The sequence below is a fragment of the Ochotona princeps genome, chromosome 4 (assembly GCF_030435755.1).
Source record: "Ochotona princeps isolate mOchPri1 chromosome 4, mOchPri1.hap1, whole genome shotgun sequence".
NCBI lineage: Eukaryota > Metazoa > Chordata > Mammalia > Lagomorpha > Ochotonidae > Ochotona > Ochotona princeps.
The window spans coordinates 53,676,408-53,695,122 of NC_080835.1; the positions used below are offsets into that span (position 1 = coordinate 53,676,408).

Here is an 18,715-nt window from a genome sequence, read left to right on the forward strand (position 1 = left end):
CCCTAGTTTCCATGCACAAACACAGGAAGTGATCTCCACTCCTCTGGCCACACCCACACACCCATTCACCCTACTCACCCCACCCTTAAGGCCAGGTCTCAATTCTTTGATGCATGGTAACCTGCTAACTTAAGAGTAAAGATCTATCTTCCATTGTTAATTGTTCGCAAGTCTTTTATTTCTTCCTAGTGTTGCTAAAATTTGGGTGATTTGCTTCAGCTTTTTGTTGTTGTTTTATTTTTTTAGCTTAATGAGTCTCCTTCAATATGTTTCCTAGTATCAGATTTCAAAAAAACAGGAAAAAATTTTTTCCTTCAAGTTATGGATCGTTTCTTTTGAGAGGAAAGTTTTGTTTTAAAGATTGGTTTGTTTTTACTGAAAGAGGGATTTTCTGTCCGTTGGTTCACTGCAAATGGCTGAAATGGCCAGAGCTGGGCTGGTCCTAACCTGGGAGCCAGGAGCTTCCAGGTCTCTCATGTGGGTGCCGGGGCTCAAGGGCTTGAGCCATCTTTCTCTGCTTTCCCAGGCCATGCTAAGTGGAACAGCCAATGTCTGACACATAAAGGACACCTACTTGTTTCTTGACATGAAGTAAGATTTGCCTTCGTTGAGCTCTGATAACCTGCTCCAGTATGTCGTTGATCCTGAAGTCTGCTGCTTTAATGACAAGCTCTTTCACTGGTAATGAGCACATCACACCTCCACGACTGGGCCAACCATCTAATCGCCTTCTTTCCATTTTCTTTAGATTACTACTAATGAGGACATCCTAAAAGCAACAGTGTCTCGATTTAAATGGCTGCTGCAATTAAGCTTCCCTATTTACCATCCTCTAGAGCACTCCTAAAGTGGAGAATGTCGGACAACTAGGGCTGCTACTGTGCAGTTCATGACTCATCAATAATTCCTAATAGACTTCAGCAGCCTAGTGGGTTTTGAAGTGTATAATGCCTCTTTCGATTTGAGACATCTGTTAAAATTACCCATCACATTTCTTATTCTCTAAGAAGGCAAAATTGTCTGCTTTGCTGCTCTCCTTTGCAGTTAGTCATACAGTTTTGTTGATCTGAGTCATTGTCTGCCAGTTGGCATCATCACATTGGAGGCAAGCAGCATGTGATCTATGGCCCCTGTTTCTCTGTAGAAATAACACTTACCCCTTTAACTTGTAATTACTGCTAGACAGTGAGCATTTTAAGGATGGAAATTATATCTGAATTTTCCTGGTATTTGGCATGCTAGTTGCTTAATTACTTACTGAATGAGAAACCGAAACCTGGAGCTTGTTTAACTCCATTCTGTAACAGTTGTATTTCCTCACCAGTTCTATTGAGATAGTATAACTAGGAGGAGCTACTCCATTTGTGCTGAAAGCTGTTAACATTTCATAGAATAATTGAACTTTGACTTCATTTCCATGTCACTTTTTAGGTAAATGTTTTGCTATGAGTATTTACAGAATTTTATTGCTTCTTGACCTTTGGGGTAAGATCAGGTATGGAGTCCTTACAGAATTTTGATATTTAAAATATAAGTAAAAATTTGCACATGTGCCTTAGTTTTATTTTTATTTGTAAGGCAGTTAGACCTTTAGTCTGCTGGTTCACTCCCCAAATGGCGTAACAGTTGGAGCTGGATTAGTCCAAAGTCAGGAGCCAGGATCCTCTTCCATGCTGAGACTCAAGGAGCTGGAACTCCTGTAATGCCTTTCCAGACCATTAGCAGGAAGCTGGATCAGAAGTGGAGCTGCTGGGACTTGAACCTGTTCCCAAATGAGATGCTGGGGCTACAGGTTGAGGCTTAGCTTGCTATGCCACCGCGCTGGCCCCAACGTAGTTTTATTTTTATAAAAATTTGATCATTTATCTGTCTTCCTGCAATTCCCCAAACCTGAAGGCAAGTATGTTTATGTAATGGCAAATGTTCATAGGCAGTTACTTTTGGGCAGCTTTATTTTATTCATTTAGGTTTTCTGCCCTCTCCCATTTTGTCTGTTATCCTCAAAGAGCTAAGACTATTTTAGGGAGTTGAGTCCTACACTTTGGTTATTCCACCAAGTAAAGGACCAGAGCAAGAACTGTACTGTTAAAAGCCAGTGTTAAAATCTTTTCATATAAAATTTGCATTCCCAAAATATTATACAGTAATTAGAAAATACCAGCCAAAGTAATATTAGGATACTTTTACGTGCGATCTCAACAAATTTGAACAGAAGCAAATTTTAACAAAGGTAAATTTTACAGTGAAACATAGCAGTAGATTAAGGATCTTAACATGTTTATTTTACTGCTATTTGACACTATGATACAGAAATAAGAGGATTTATTTGACATTTTTAATAAATATCTCATGGGCTGTTGAGTGCCTTACTGGTGAAAAGATTTAACTGGCTAATCTCATCAATCCATTTTGTACATTTAGTAAGCATCATCTCTGCCCTACATAACTCTTAATGCAATTTTATTTGAATGTCAATTACAGTTAAGCATGTGCCATTTGTTTTTCTTGCTCAGGTTTTGTAATTTGGTGGAATGGTTTTATTATAGTTTAATAAATGTTTGCTTTATTTAAAAAAAAAAATCTTTTCATAGTCCTGTTCCAGGCAGTTTCAGCCTTCCAAGTAGTTCTTGTACCAAGTGTAAGGTTATTTTGCTTGTAAGGCCTGCTATTTTCTTCACTTCTTCAAGTCTTATTTCAGGTATTTAAAACCCATGAAGCTCTTTTTTTTTTTTTTTTTTTTTTATTACAAAGTCAGATATACTGAGAGGAGGAGAGATAGGAAGTGGAGCTGCCGGGATTAGAACCAGCGGCCATATGGGATCAAAGTGAGGACCTTAGCCACTAGGCCACGCTGCCGAGCCCCCATGAAGCTCTTTTAAACCACTTTAGCCTGCTTTCTTAAATCTCTCATCATTTTTGTGCATTACTACTTAGTATTGCATTTTCATTGTTACTGTGTTAAACTTATTACACTTTTAAATTTTGTTTTGCCGAAACAGCTTCTAGAGTATAAAAGCCCTTTTAATCTTCCATGCTAGCACCACTAAGTAAATGTCGCAAGCTGAAAGCAGTCATACAGTATATAATGAATGTATGTTCTACCAATACTTGTAGAAACATTTGAATTTCACATAATATTTATGTGTAATGAAAAAGTATCCCTCCCCTCCAGAAGCTACTAAAAGTAAAAGGCCAAAGATTTATATGATCTGAAGAGAAACCAGAGTATCTAAAAATGTAAAAATCATTCTCAAATCAAGGACCCATACCGAAGTACGTGGTGGACTACACTTGCCTGCAGGACAGTTTACAATACCATAAGAATACCATTTCTATACTTGTTCTGCTTTGTAATAACCCAAAAACTACATTACTTATCCATTGAAGTGGTACAACCTTGACTTTATTTTTAAAGTGGTTGATACTAGCCTCTGAAAACTTTTGAGGACAAAATGAGATGGTAAATGTATGGAGTTATTATTTAAATTGAAAGCTGCATCATGGAAATGTATCATGCATTATGATACATTCGTTTGTATACCCAGAATGATAACATGTTGTAGTTTTTTTTATTTTATTGGAAAGCAAGAGGAGCAGAGTGGAATCTTCCTTGTGCTGATTCACTTTCCAAATGCCCCCACAGCAGCAAAGGCTGGGTCAGGACAGAGAAGTCTGAAAGTATAAACTATAGAGTTCCAGTAAAATATTGTAATTTCTGGGCCTGGTGCAATAGCCTAGTGGCTAAAGTCCTCGCCTTGTATGCTCTGGAATCCTGTATGGAATTCCAGTTCTAATCCCAGTGGCTCTGCGTCCCATCCAGCTACCTGCTTGTGGCTGGGAAAGCAGTTGAAGATGGCCCAAGGTTGTGGGACACTGCGCCCGCGTGGGAGACCTCAAGGAGGGTCTGGGCTCCTGGCTTCAGATTGGCAAAGTTGCGATCATTGTGGCCACTTAGGGAGTGAATCATTGGATATAGGATCTTCCTCTCTGTGTCTCCTCCGCTTCGTATATCTGACTTTCTAATAAAAACAAAATCTATTTTAAAAATACTCTAATTTGCCAGCACTCAGTAAAAATCATTTAGTAGAGAGATACTCTAACTTAAAAATGGGTTTATAGTGCAGAGTTTCTAAAAGTTGCTTCTTGGGAATTCTGAACTACACTTTCCGCTGGTTATCAACAGCATCATGAACTAATGGCAAGTTCTCTGGATAACTCCACTCTCAAGCCTGACCTGAACCATTGTTCCTCAGTTGATCTTAGCAAGAGGAACAGCAAGCAGTGAACCATTGTTTTTATGCTCCAGCAAATATTGATTTCATGAAAGAAGGGAGAAATAAATGCAGTAAGGTAGGCATATAAACAAAAGTACCTCAAGTTTGTGGAAAAAAAAAACAGAATGAAATGTTTGTTTTGGGATAGGGAATTTTTGAAATCATGCATGGTGCTTTTCCTTTTACTCATTTTCCATGAACTTTTTTAAAATTATACTTTACAAGCATCATTTAAATATTATCTCACAACAGCCTGTTTTCTTAATAAAAGCAGATGATGAAAATATGGACTCAGAGGAATGTAATAGAGCACACAGTAATTTTTGTGTTGTCAATAATGACAGTTTTAAAATCTCACTTGTAAAGCAACTGTGTATGGCTCCTTCCTCCCATTTACCTCCAACAGTTTCAAACTGCTGGAAAAGTCAGATTTCCACTACATCTATATGTGAGCTCAATATATGTTTGAGTTCCAGTGTGCTAATCACTTTGAAGCAAGTAAACAAGATTATTTAAAAGTTCACAATTAAGTAGATATGACTAAGCAAGTACCAGAGTTTTGTCAGTAGATGAAAACCCTGTACATACGAGATGCCATCAGTTGTACTTTGGGGTTTTATACCATTTGATGTAGCAGCTTCCTATCAGGTATCTTTGTGAATCCTTCCCTGACCTGGTTGCACCCTTTTGTGTATCCCGAGCAAGACTTAATGGCCCATCTGTGAGCTGCCCTGGCTTGTTTCTGTAACATAGACTGTTTTGTCCTCTGCAGTGTGCATCAACTCCTTGCAGGCAAGGAATACATTTTAGTGGGAACTTTGGGACTGCTAAATCTTGTAGTCCCTGGGAAACACATGTCCCCTACAGGACATACTCATATGTCTCTTTAATTGAATTTGAATTGAAGTAGTTGCTATATGTGCCAGTTGTGACGGAAAAGAAGCTATATAATAATTGCCCTAAAGATATTTAATGTTTGCCTACAGAGTATCTCTTTTATTCTAAATCATCATGACATTCAGGTGACTTCGTTGATGGCTTCTATATGGACTGCGTTGCTTTCCAAACTCTGACTCCATACCTGCTTGTTTGCTTGTCAGCGCTCTTGCTTGCGTCATGTTGTGGCAGTACAATGTTTGACACAAATTCTGTTTACTCACTAAGGCCACACTGATTGATTATAAGTTTGAACATCTATAATTAGTCCTTTAAAAATCAAAAAGCCTAGGTAGGTATTTTCCTCTATTAAAAAAGCCTCATAACCTTTCATTAATGGTGTCCCCAAGGATGTGTTTTGCCCAGATTATTTTAGAAAAGTTGGCAATATGTCAAGTTTCCTCTATACTCTGTTTTTGGAAAAAAGAAGTCATTATGTTATTCCCATGTTAAATAACTGGTAGAACTAAAATTCCAAAATAATTTTTTTCTAGAAAAAACAATTAGGCAAAGTAGAATTCTTGATTACCAAAGCTGCAAAATTACCTTTTTTTTTTTTTTTTTTTTACTTGCGGCAGTTTGTGTTTATCCTCACTTTTAAGCAAACTGTATTTTTATGTGATCTGACTCAGCATGTTGGAAGTTCCATGGACTAAGAATCTTATCTGAAAATGGGTTTAAACAAAATAGTTTCTTTTATTTGCTTGAAGTCATATATTGTATTATATTGGACAGTAAGTATCCTTTTCTGGGTAGTGCAGAACATTCTGTGAAATGCTACTGTTTCTGGTTTTGGTTTCTGTGATGCACAATTATGAGATGATTTAACATTCTAACAAGTAATCACAGGGAAGTACTAAGATTAGGAACTATGATTTGCAAGCACATGGTAAATGAGAATTTAATAAGTTTGAACTTTAAAAAATTAAACGCACACTAGTGTTCTTTTCCTTTAAATGGCATCAGAAAAACCTGAGAGTGGTCTGATTCCTCCTTCTCACTTCATCCTTCTAACTTCATCCTTCTGTTCCTTTCTATAATTATCATCACACTTTGTAAACCTTGACTTCTGTGTATCTTGACTTTCTCAGTCCTCATGGTGCTCAAGCTCTCCACAAGGTCCTCTCTCATTACTAGCCTTATGGCAATCTAATGCCACCTGTTCTTGGGATTTCTGGGGTTTAATTGTCAGCTTTGATGATTTCAAGAATGGATAATCTACTATTACTCTAATAGTGGCTCTGAAATCAGATTCTCATTCTAAAACCTTTCCTGTGGTTTTAGACAAGTTATATAGCCTTCCTTGGTGTTAATTTTCACATTTGCAAAACAAAGATTTAATAGTTACCCACAAAAGAGTAGCATAGACATTAATTTATGTGTTTATCTCCATGTTTTCCCCTAACCTCATTAAATTATAATAAAATAATTTAGAAACAGGAACAAACCAAAGTATAAAGAGGGAAGATGAGTACCAAGAAATTTTAGGAAGACCATAACTTGATAATATTAACTTACTTATCAGAGAAGAGAAAACTGAAAATATTTACAAAGAAGGAAAGAGAAAACCAATCTCTATCACAACCATATAAAGACCTAGGCATTGTAGGTACTAGATCCCTCTGAAAGGGGGCCAAGACCTGTTGTCTGAATTTTTGTTTTTAGCTGTTAGATGTAACTGGGTTAGTTTTTGTGTATTATATGAGCAGTGGATTCAAGTTCATTATTTTGCATATGGATGTCCAGTTGTTCCAGCACTGTTCATTGAACACTTCAGTTTTCCTGTTGAATAATGTTGCACCTATTATCAAAATACCAGTTTGCCATAAATGTATGGGTTTATTTTTGAAACATTTATTTTGTACTATTGATTTGTATATCTGAATACCAGTAAGTACTACAGTGTCTTTTGATTTGTACAGCTTTATAGTAAGTTGAAATTGGAACATGTGTCAGACCGCTAGCTTTTTTCTTTTTTCTTAAAGCTATTTAAATTATAGATACCTTGAATTTCCGTATGAATTTTCGGATCAACTTTGTCAATTTCTTCAATGTGGGGAATATTAAGTCTTCAAGTAAGCCTTCAAATCTGAGCATATAGAATGATTCCTTTTTATGTTGTCTTCAATTTTTTTCAGCAATGTTTGTATAGTTTTTAATAGATAAGTTTTTTTTTTTAATTGCCAAGTATTTATTTTTCTTCTCAGGGCTGCTCTTAATTTCTTCTTGTTCTTAATTTCTTCTTTGTTAATTGTTCTTAATTGTTCTGACTTGTTTTTAAATTCCTCTTTGGATTAGTCATTACAAATCCATAAAAATATGGTTAGTTTTTTTTCTTTTTCTTTTAATTATTTATTATTTTTACTTCATTAATTACATTGTATTATGTGACACAGTTACATAGGTACTTGGGTTCTCCCCACCCCTCCCCAAACCCTCCCACCATGGTGGATTCCTCCACCTTGTTGCATAACCACAGCTCAAGTTCAGTTGAGATTCCCCCATTGCAAGCATATACCAAACATAGAGTCCAGCATCTTATTGTCCAGTCAAGTTCAACGGCTTCTTAGGTATACCCTCTCTGGTCTGAAGACAGAGCCAGCAGAGTATCATCCCAGTCAATTGAAAGCTCCAACATACCATCAGCAAAAATTTACATCATTATGGAATTAATTGACATAGTAATGAGTGGCCAATATGTTAAAAGTAAATGCGAGTTCCCAGCCACCTTCTGTGACCACCTCACCTATACTTCAATTTTAGTTTATACACAACATATAACATTCAAAACATAACATGTTATACATAACATCATATCATCTTAAATTAAGGCAAACATGTGGTATTTAACCTTTTGGGATTGGCTCATTTCCCTTAGCATTATGGTTTCCAGTTTGGCCCATTTGGCCACAAAGAACTGCATTTTTTTTTTTTTAATAGCTGAGTAGTATTCCATGGAGTAGATGAACCATAGCTTTCTTATCCAATCCTCTGTTGATGAGCATTTTGGTTGCTTCCATGTTTTTGCAATTACTGATTGTGCTGCTATGAGCATAGGAGTGCATGTTGGTTTCTCATAAAACAAGTGTTCTGGATATATTCCTAGGAGTGCTATTGCTGGATCATACGGTATGTTGAATTTGAGTTGTTTGAATATTCTCCATACTGATTTCCATAGAGGCTGTACCAGCCTGCAGCCCCACCAGCAGTGGAGTAGGGATCCCTTTTCCCGCAACCTCGCCAACAAGTGTTGTTGGTGCTTTTATTCATGTGGGCCAGTCTTACTGGCGTTAGGTGGTACCTCATTGATGTTTCAATTTGAATTTCCCTTATTGCCAGGGAACTTGAGCATTTTTTCATATGTTTATTTGCCATTTGGGTTTGTTCCTTTGTGAAGTGTCTGCCCATTTCCCGTGCCCATTTCTTGAGTGGCTTGTTTGTTTTGACATTTTGGTTGTTTTGTAGCTCTTTGTATATTCTGGAGATCAGCCCTCTATCACCTATGTCGTGTGCAAAGATCTTCTCCCATTCTGTGGGTTGCCTTTTTACTTTGTTGATTGTTTCTCTAGCTGTACAGAAGCTTCTTAGTTTGATGAGGTCCCAATTGTTTATTTTGGTCTTGATTTCTACTGCATTTGGAGTCTTTTTTAGGAAGTGAGGGCCTACCCCTAAGTGTTGCAGTGTGTTTCCAACATTTTCCAAAAGTTTGAAGGTTTCTGGATGTAGGTTTAGATCTGTTATCCATTTAGATCTGATCTTAGTGTATGGTGAGAGATGTGGATCTATTTTTTTGTTTCTGCAGGCTACTAACCAGTTGTCCCAACAGCATTTATTGAACAGACCTTCCCACTTGCCTGGATTGTCATTTGTCTTTTTGTCAAAGATTATTTGGCTGTATCTGTGTGGGTTCCCTTCTGGTGTTTCTATTCTGCTGCATTGATCTTCCTCTCTATCTTTGTGCCAGTACCAGGCTGTTTTGATAACCACTGCCCTATAGTATGTCCAGAGGTCCGGAACTGTGATTCCCCCTGCTAACTTCCTGTTCTTCAGGATGGTTCTAGCTATCCGTGGTTTTTTGTGTTTCCAGATGAACCTTTGGATCATTGTTTCCACTTCCATGAAGAATGTTTTGGGCAATTTGATTGGAATTGCGTTGAATGTATATATTGCTTTTGGCAGTATAGACATTTTAATGATATTGATTTTACCTATCCAGGAGCGTGGGATGTTACTCCATCTTTTGAGGTCTTGTTCAATTTCTTTTTTAAGTAGTTTGTAGTTTTCTTCAAGTAAGTCTCCTACATTTTTGGTTAGATTTATCCCCAGATATTTCATACTTTTCTCTGTTATTTTGAATGGTATCTTGCTGGTTAAGTCTTTTTCCATCTTGGGGCTGTTCGCATACACTATGGCTGTTGATTTTTGTTCATTAATTTTGTACCCTGCCACTCTACCAAACTCTCGTACAAGTTCTAGCAGTCTCTGTATTGAGTCTCTTGGCTCTTCTACATAAAGAATCATATCATCTGCGTATAGTGAGAGTTTGACTTCTTCGTTTCCCATTTGGATTCCTCTGATTTCTTTTTCTTGTCTTATGGCCTCAGCGAGTACCTCTAGGACTATGTTGAATAGTAGTGGAGAAAGTGGACATCCCTGTCTTGTTCCAGATCTCAGTGGGAAGGGTTCCAGCTTTTCTCCATTCAGTATGATGCTGGCGTTGGTTTTTTCATATATGGCTTTAATTATGTTGTGGATTTTTCCATCTATGCCTACCTTGGTTAGGGTTTTTAGTAGGAAGTGGTGTTGGATTTTGTCGAAAGCTTTTTCTGCATCTATTGATACTATCATGTTATTCTTGTTTTTCAGTTTTTGGATGTGGTGTATCACATTTATGGATTTCCGAATGTTGAACCATCCCTGCATTCCAGGGATGAATCCTACTTGATCTGGATGAACGATCTGTCTGATGTGTTTTTGAATTCTGTTGGCTAGGATTTTGTTGAGAATCTTAGCATCAATGTTCATCAAAGAGATAGGTCTGTAGTTTTCCTTCTCTGTTAGTTCTCTGTCTGGTTTTGGGATTAAAGTAATGTTGGCTTCATAGAATGAGTTTGGAAGGGTTGCCTCTTTTTCTATTGTTTTGAAGAGTTTGTAGAGGATTGGGGTCAGTTCTGTTCGGAATGTTTTGTAGAATTCTGTAGTGAAGCCGTCTGGGCCTGGGCTTTTCTTTGTTGGGAGGTCTTTAATCACTGATTCAATCTCTACTTCAGTTATGGGCTTGTTCAGGTTGTCTGTTGCCTCTGGGCTAAGTTTTGGCAGGTCGTAGAAGTCTAAGAACTTTTCCATTTCTTGGTGATCTTCTGATTTGATGGAGTATAGTGCTTTGTAGTAATTTCTAATTATGGCCCTAATGGATGCGGTGTCTGTTGTTATGTTGCCTTTTTCATCTTTGATGCTGTTAATTCTTGCCTTCTCTTGTTTTTTCTTTGTCAGTCGGGCCAGTGGGGTGTCTATCTTGTTTATCTTCTCAAAAAACCAGCTTTTTGATTCATTGATTTTGTGTATGGTTTTTTTTTATTTCTATCTGGTTGATTTCCTCCCTTGTTTTGATGATTTCTTGTTTCCTATTGTGTGTGGGGCTCTTCTGCTGTTGTTTTTCCAATTCCTGGAGGTGTGTGTTTAGTTCCTGTATTTGGCGCCTCTCTTGGGCCTTGACATGAGCTCCAATTGCGATGAGTTTACCCCGTAGCACTGCTTTGGCAGTGTCCCACAAATTTTGGAATGTTGTGTCAGAGTTTTCATTGGTTTCCATAAATTTTTTGATCTCATCTTTAATTTCTTCTCTGATCCATTGTTCGTTTAATAGCATATTGTTCAGCCTCCAAGAGTTTCTGTATTTCTTGGGGGCATTTTGAATTGCTGATTTCCAGTTTCATTCCGTGGTGGTCTTAGAGGGTACATGGTATGATTCCTATCTTTTTGAAGTTATTTAGGTTTGCTTTGTGTCCTATCATGTGGTCGATCCCGGAGAAGGTGCCATGCACTGCTGAAAAAAATGTATAATCTGTGGCCTTAGGGTAAAAAATTCTATAAATGTCAACCAAGTCCAGTTGTTCTGTTGTTTGTATGAGCTCTGTTGTTTCTTTGTTGAGTTTTTGTTTTGTTGATCTGTCTATTGTTGTTAGTGGGGTGTTAAGATCACCCACTATTATTGTGTGCATATCTATGTCTCCCCTTAAGTCCGTGAGTAATTGCTTCACGTAGCTAGGTGCGTTTGAATTTGGTGCATATATGTTCACAATGGTAATTACTTCCTGATGGATCAGTCCCTTCACCAATGTATAATGTCCTTCCCTGTCCTTTTTGATGTGTGTCAGATTGAAGTCCACATCATCTGAAATTAAGACAGCTACCCCAGCCTTTTTTTCTCGTCCATTGGCATGAAATATCTGTTTCCAACCTTTCACTTTCAGCTTCTTCGAATCTCTTCTGGTTAGATGTGTCTCTTGTAGGCAACAGATAGTTGGGTGCTGTTTGATAATCCATACTGTTAATCTATGCCTTTTGATTGGTGAGTTCAGGCCATTTGTGTTTAGAGTTAAAATTGAGAGGTTGTGATTTTGCCCTGCCATACTTGTTTTTGTGGGTGTTGATATCTGTGTAATTGCCCTTCCTTGTGTGGACTTTAGTGGGGAGACCTTCCTGTTTGCCATCTTTGCTTATGATTCACCTCCTTTTTTTCTGGATTTAGTGCATTTCTAAGGAGATTTTGTAGAGCTGGTTTTGTGCTGGCATATTCTTCTAATTTCTCTTTGCTGTGAAAGTATTTGATTTCGTTCTCAAATACGAATGAGATCTTTGCTGGGTACAATATTCTTGGTTGACAGTTGTTCTGATTCAGGATTTGGAAGATCTTTGTCTATTCTCTTCTTGCTTGTAAAGTCTCTTCAGAGAAGTCAGCAGTGATCCTGATTGGTTTTCCCCGGTATGTGATCTTTTCTCTGCTTCGTACTTGTCTTAGGATTCTTTCTTTGTCTTCGTTGGAGTGGAACTTGAGCACCATATGTCTGGGTGAAGATCGGTTTGGGTCATATCTGCTGGGAGTCCTCTGACCGTCCTGGATTTGGGCTGGGTTCATGTTCCAAGTGTTTTGAAAGTTTTCCTGTATAATTTCATCGAGCACCATTTGCATTCCTGACTCTTTTTCTGCTCCTTCAGGAAGGCCAATAATCCTAATATTCGATTTTCTGAGGTTGTCTTTCATTTCTTGTATGGTCTTATTGGCTTTGTTCAGACTTGTCTCCAGCTGTTTAATGAACTGGGTATGTTCGTTTTGTGTGTCTTCCGTTTCAGAGATCCTCTCTTCTGCTGTATTTGTTCTGTTGGTTAGGCTCTCAATTTTGTGCTCTAAGTCAAGGATTTTACTTTTCATTTGTTGTATTTCTGAGGCTATGTGGTTCTTGAATTCCTTGAAGTCCTCCCAATTCTTCTCATTGTCTCTGACATATTTTAACATTATTTTTTTGAATTCCTTGTCTGGTAGATCTTCTATGTCTTCATCTCGCATCTCCGAAATAGACGTTGGCTTTTGATCCTTTATTGGTAGGGTGTTGGCTCTCTCATCTGGATCATTACCTTTTCTGGTATTTCTTCCCATTGTGTTAGTGTTTCTTTTTTGAGAGACGTAGGCACCAGTGTGCTGAGGGGTCTCCAAGCACTATCCTGTAGAGATCGGAATCTGCAGGCGTGGAGTAGCAGGGTGTGGGAATTTTCAAGGCACTTTTGGTGCGTCTCCAGAACCCTGGACCTCAGGGCGCCACTTCCAGGGCCCAGCAGATTCGAAGCGCACTCTCAGCTCGTCCCCTACAGGTATGCTACCACAGGGCATGGGGGAGTGAAGGCACTCCCTGTGCGCGCCCCCTGTGCGCGGGATCACAGAGCTCAGAGGATTCTAGGTGCTTTCTCGGTGTGTCCCCAGTGCCAGGGACTGCAGGGCGTGGAGGTTCCAGGTGCTCTCTGGGAACGCCTCCTGCACGCGGGTCCGCAGTGCTCTTCTGGTATGTCTCCCAAGCACGGGACTATAGGGCGTGGGGTGTTCCAGGTGCTCTCTGGAAGCACCTCCTGCGCAGGCCCGCCCACCCCAGCGCTAGCATGGGACTGCCCAGCCCAGAGGCGTGCTTGGGTTCCTGTGGGATAGCGCCGCCCAGCTGAGTGCCAGACCGCAAAGGCACGAGGGAGTATTCAGTGTGCCTTTTGCCTTTCTCCTCAGCGCACAGGACCACTGTGCATCACCTCCCAGACACAGTTTTGGCAGTTTCAAGGCACTCGTCCGGTGTCCCTAGACACTGGAGTCTGGGGGGGGGAGGAGAGGGGATATGAGCACCAAGGGTGTTCAGGCTCTGTGCATGCCCCTGGGGGACCAACTCCCGGAGCCTCCAACCCACCACTGTCCCCATCCAATTCACTCAAACCTCAGGTTCTTGCAGTCTGCCTCTTCCTCTGGTGGGAACCCTCGCCGCGGGTGCGTCTCCTGGCTACTGCGTCCGTTGCAGGTCCCGGCGGGTGCAGGTGGATGGAACCTGGAGGCTGCGGCTGGTGCAGGTCCCGGCGGGGCTTGGCAACCAGGGTGGGCGGATGCCGGCGGGTCCCGATGACTCCAGGTCCTGATGTCCGCAGCGGGCGCAGGTCCTGGGGGGTCCTGGCGACCAGGGTGAGCAGGTGCCAGCGGGTCCCAGTCACCGCCGGTCCTCACGGCCACAGTGTCTTTGGGTGGGTCGGCGGCTTTCAACATCTGCACTCAAAGGTGACTCAGCAGGTCAGGAGCGGAAAGTCATCTTCCCTGCCCTTCGTTTTGTTTTTCCCTGGTTGCTCTTCCGAGTTGTGTGGATTTTTTTGCCTCCACACTGTCCAGGGAACTTCACGCTCTTCTCCCTGTAGTTCTATGCTGCTCCATTTACGCTTTTGTCGCATTCTAGCCCTCTCTGTCTGTGAGCTCCCTCACAGTCTTCCTCCTATGTCAGCCATCTTGCGAGTCTCCGGTTAGTTTTTTTTATTAATTCACCTTGTATTTGGCTTCCATTTGTTTTCATGATGTTTAAGTGGATTTTTTAGGACTTTGCACTAGATATTTTAGCACACATACCTAATGTAACAGTCTTTTTGTTTTGTTTTTTTATTTTTTGTTCTTATTGATTTTTTAACGTAGCAGTATTAAGTTTGATTCAGTAGCTCTATTTTTCTAAAATAATAGATCTTAAAAAGCAGTAGCAGGTGGGAAAAAGCAGCCCAAAGATACTGAAGTCCTAATTCCTGAAACCTCTCAATATTATTTTATATACAAAGGGCAATTAAATCTACAGATGGAGATAAGATTGGTCAGCTAATCTCAAAAGAGATTATCCTTAATTATCTGGAAGAACCCACTTTGTTGTATTTTTAAGATTTATTTATTTTATAGAGTAATGGCGGAGGGGAGGGGAGGGAAGGGGGAAAAAGAGACATTTTTGATCCAGTGGGTCACTGGTATACATGCTCTTAATACAGTTTTGTAGTGTCCCAGTTCCTTTTACTGGAAACTTTGTTAGGATTAAGTAAGGGGGATTATGTTTATTAAAAGCCATTTAATGATGGTAATAAAAAGGTTTATTGAGGCACCAAGCTAAGTACATCTTCATAACCACTCCTATAAAGTTACTATTCAGCTAAAGAAGTTACGTGACTTGCCCAAGGTCAGCAGCTGATAAAGGTAGAACTATATCATGAAAATAAACCTTACAAACAAATGGAAACTAAATTTATGAATTATTAAGACTGCTCATGCTTCCTTTTTTTTTCTTTCTGCTAGAAATAGGTTATGGTCAGAGTGTGAGCTGAGAGTTCTTAATTTGGGATTCATAGATGGGTTTCTTAAATCTGTTTGGAATCTTAGTGTATATGTGCAGACATCTTTTTTCTGGATTGAGTATTCATGTCATTATAGTCTGAACATCATTGTGATAATAGTGACCATTAAACATTCAGTGTACATGATAGGCAAATTCGCAGGATTTAGATTTCTCATAACACTAATTTTTCCTTCTTTGCCAAACTCTTTCATGCGGCAGCATTAATTATCACATGGAAAAAAAACCTTTTTTGTGACATGAAAATGTTGTGTATTGGGCCCGGTGTGGTAGCGTAGTAGCTGAGATCCTTGCCTTACACGCCTGGAATCCCATATGGGCACTGATTTGTGTCCCAGCAGCCCCACTTCCTATCTACCTCACTGCTTGCAGCATGAGAAAGGAATCAAGGATGGCCCAAAGCCTTGAGACCCTGTACCTGTGTGGGAGACCCAGAGGAGGATTCTGGCTCCTGACTTCGGATTGGCTCAGCTCCAGCCTTTGCAGCCACTTGGGGAGTTATAACGGAAGAGCTTCCTCTCTGTCTCTACTCTCTGTATATCTGACTTTGCAATAAAAATAAATAAATCTTTAAAATAATGTATTGCTACCTAAAGTAGATTTATATTTACGAAGTATATGAGTTAGTCTCTCTGTTACGTTGGAACTCTTGATATTGAGTCTACTGTCAGTCATTTTATATCTTGTACTTTAAGACTTTTTTTTTTTAAAGATTTACTTACTTGTTTGAAAGGCAGTTACACAGAGGAGAGACAGAAAGAGCTTCCATTCTCTGACTCAGTGTACAAATGTCCTCAACTGCTGGAGCTGGGCCAGGCCAAAGCCAGGAACTTTATCTAAGTCTTCCATGTGGGTATCAGGGGCACTTGGGTCATCTGCTTCCCAGGCACATTGGGAACAACAGACTTCAAACCAGAGCCCAGAAGAAATGGCATTGCAGGTAACAGCTTATCCCACGGCACCACAGCGTCCCCCCTCAGTTGAACTTTCAAATGTCTGTATGTTTTCCCCCTTTTTAAACTCCATTATATTTTAGGCTCCTGTCCTGTCCTGGCCAGGTCTTCCAATGTTATTTTTCTCCCCAGAATCATTTCCTTTAATCAAATTGATCTTTTCATGTACCATAATAATAATACATCTTAATGGCTTCTCATTGTTTCTGATACCATTGAGACCCTCTCTGGTTTTGGGCCCCTCCAAAGACCATACACACAAGAATAACAGGAAAACGTTGTATATGTTCCCCATTTAGTTAAGTTGTATTTAATATCATTGTTTCTCTACTATCTACTTTGAGTTGTGTCCTTCATTTTGAATTTCAAAATGTTTGCTTGTTTCTGCCTCATTCCAGTTAGCTCCTTGTTTTTTCAATGTCCCCTAGGACAGTCACTGTACTGGATCATTATTTATACTTGTTTTCTCTCCCATTCTTTATACTTGCTCATTATCCTTCTGTATTTCTAACGTCCAAATCATCCTTGTCCTATGGCACGCAGCTTAAATGTCATTTCTTTCCCATATGAAATGTCTTAACAAATTGGAATGTTTCCTTTTTTGAATATTTGTATCATTTTAACTGTACTTTTTAATTTTAATTTTGAAAAAAAGATTTACTTATTTGAAAGGCAGAGTGACAGTACACATGCACTTTAGTCCATTGGTCCACTCCCCAGATGGCCTCAGCAGTCAAACCTGTACTTGAGTCATCAGAAAACTTGATGGCAGGCTGAGTAGCCAAGACTCATAGCAGCAGCTTAGTCCACTGCACCACAACACTTGCCTTTGGTACCTATTTTATGTCTAATTAACTGATAACTTGGAGGATAAAAATATTCAAAATGAGGTATTGGAGTTACACTGGAACATCTCTGTGGGTACAAGCAACCATTGGAGATGCAGAATTATTCACTCCTTAACTGAGTTAGACTTACTCATTTATATAGTTTTAAGTAAGGTAGTTACTGGAACTCCAGCTTTTCCCTTTCCAGAATGAAGTTAGAAGTGGAGCTTGTTGTCTCAGGAATTTTTTTTTTTTTAATTGGAAATGAAGGGAAGAAGATACAAAGAGAAGGAGAGAGAGAAAGATCTTCCATGTACTGGTTAACTCCCCAAGTGGCTGCAACTGCGGAGTTGATCTGATCCAGAGCCAGGAGCTTCTTCCAGGTCTGCCATGTGGGTGCAGGGTCTCGAGGCTTTAGGCCATCCTCTACTGCTTCCCCAGGCCATAAGCAGGGAGGTAGATGGGAAATAGAGCATCCAGGGCATGAACAAAAGCCCATATGGGATCCCGGTGCTTGCAAGGCATAGCCAATAGGCCAGATATCCCACTGTGCTGGCTCTTAATGATATCTTTTTATAGGAAGTAACTTTTTGTCTTGTTTTAATTTTAAAGGCAGAGAGAGATATCTAAGTTCTGGTTCACTCCCCACATCGTAGTAATGGCCAGAGCTGGACTGATTTGAAGCCAGGAACTTCTTTGGGTCTCCCACATGGGTTTAGGGGCCCAAATACCTGGACTATATTGCATTGCATTCCTTATTGCTTTAGCAGAAAGGTGGATCTGAAGTGGGGTAGTTGGGACTTGAACTGCTGGCCATGTGGGATGTCAACATAGCAGGCAGTGGCTTTACTTGCTCTGCCGCATTGCTGGCCCCAGTAATTTCACTTTGACTGGCAGCTGGCCAGCTTGGAAAGTTCCTGTGGCATTGGAAAGTCAGCCATATTTACATTTGGCTAAGAATACCTCTGATGCTGGGGCCTAAAGCTTTACTACTTTTCAGAAGCATAATCTGAGATGTAATTTAGTTTTGGAACGAACAACAGAACTTTGGAGAGGGATGAAAGTGTATTTGAATTTTATCACTGCCTTTAATAGTTGCGTGACCTTAGGAAAATTGCTTTATATTTTTCAATTTTTTTTTTTCTTCTGTGAAATGAGGATAAGGCTGTATGGACTAAATGAATCATGCTGGTAGTATTAGGCACAATGACTCACTGTTGTAAACAGTAAATGTTAAATGCTTTTGTCATAGTACCAGAAATTCATGCCTGGATCCCTAGAATCATTAACATGTTTAACATATCATGTTGTAGTTGTCATATTGGACTTAGTATATGCATAGGTGGATTTGTAAGTGACTGATAATTATGTAAAACTACAAGTTCTGCTTTCAGTTTTCCTGTTGGAATTCAAGTGTAACTGGAAAGCAAAGCAGTTTTCCAGGGTGATATTTCAGTTTACTTCCACAGAAACACTTTTTCTTTATTACTGAGCAATGAACAAATGTCAGATATTAGGATTTTTAAAAAATGTGTTATTTGGGGCCTGGCATGGTAGCCTAATGGCCAAAGTCCTTGCCTTGCACGTGCCAGGATCCCGTATGGGTGCCAGTTCATATGCTAGATGCTCTACTTCCCATTTAGTTCCCTGCTTATGGCCTGAGAAAGCAATAAAGGACAGCCCAAAGCCTTGGAATTCTGCACCCACTCAGAGACCTGGAGGAAGCTCCTGGCTCTGGATCAGATCAACTCTGGCCCTTGCAGCCACTTGGGGAGTGAACCAGCAGATAGAAGATCTCTGTCTCTCCTCTCTGTAAATCTGCC

The 18,715-nt window shown here is 39.7% G+C and overlaps 1 protein-coding gene across 1 annotated transcript in view; it reads left to right on the forward strand.

Annotated features, from left to right (window-relative positions):
- The window catches only part of PPME1 (protein phosphatase methylesterase 1), a 61,344-nt gene that overhangs the window by 7,950 nt on the left and 34,679 nt on the right, over positions 1 to 18,715 (forward strand). The gene's annotated exons all lie outside the window — the stretch shown is intronic.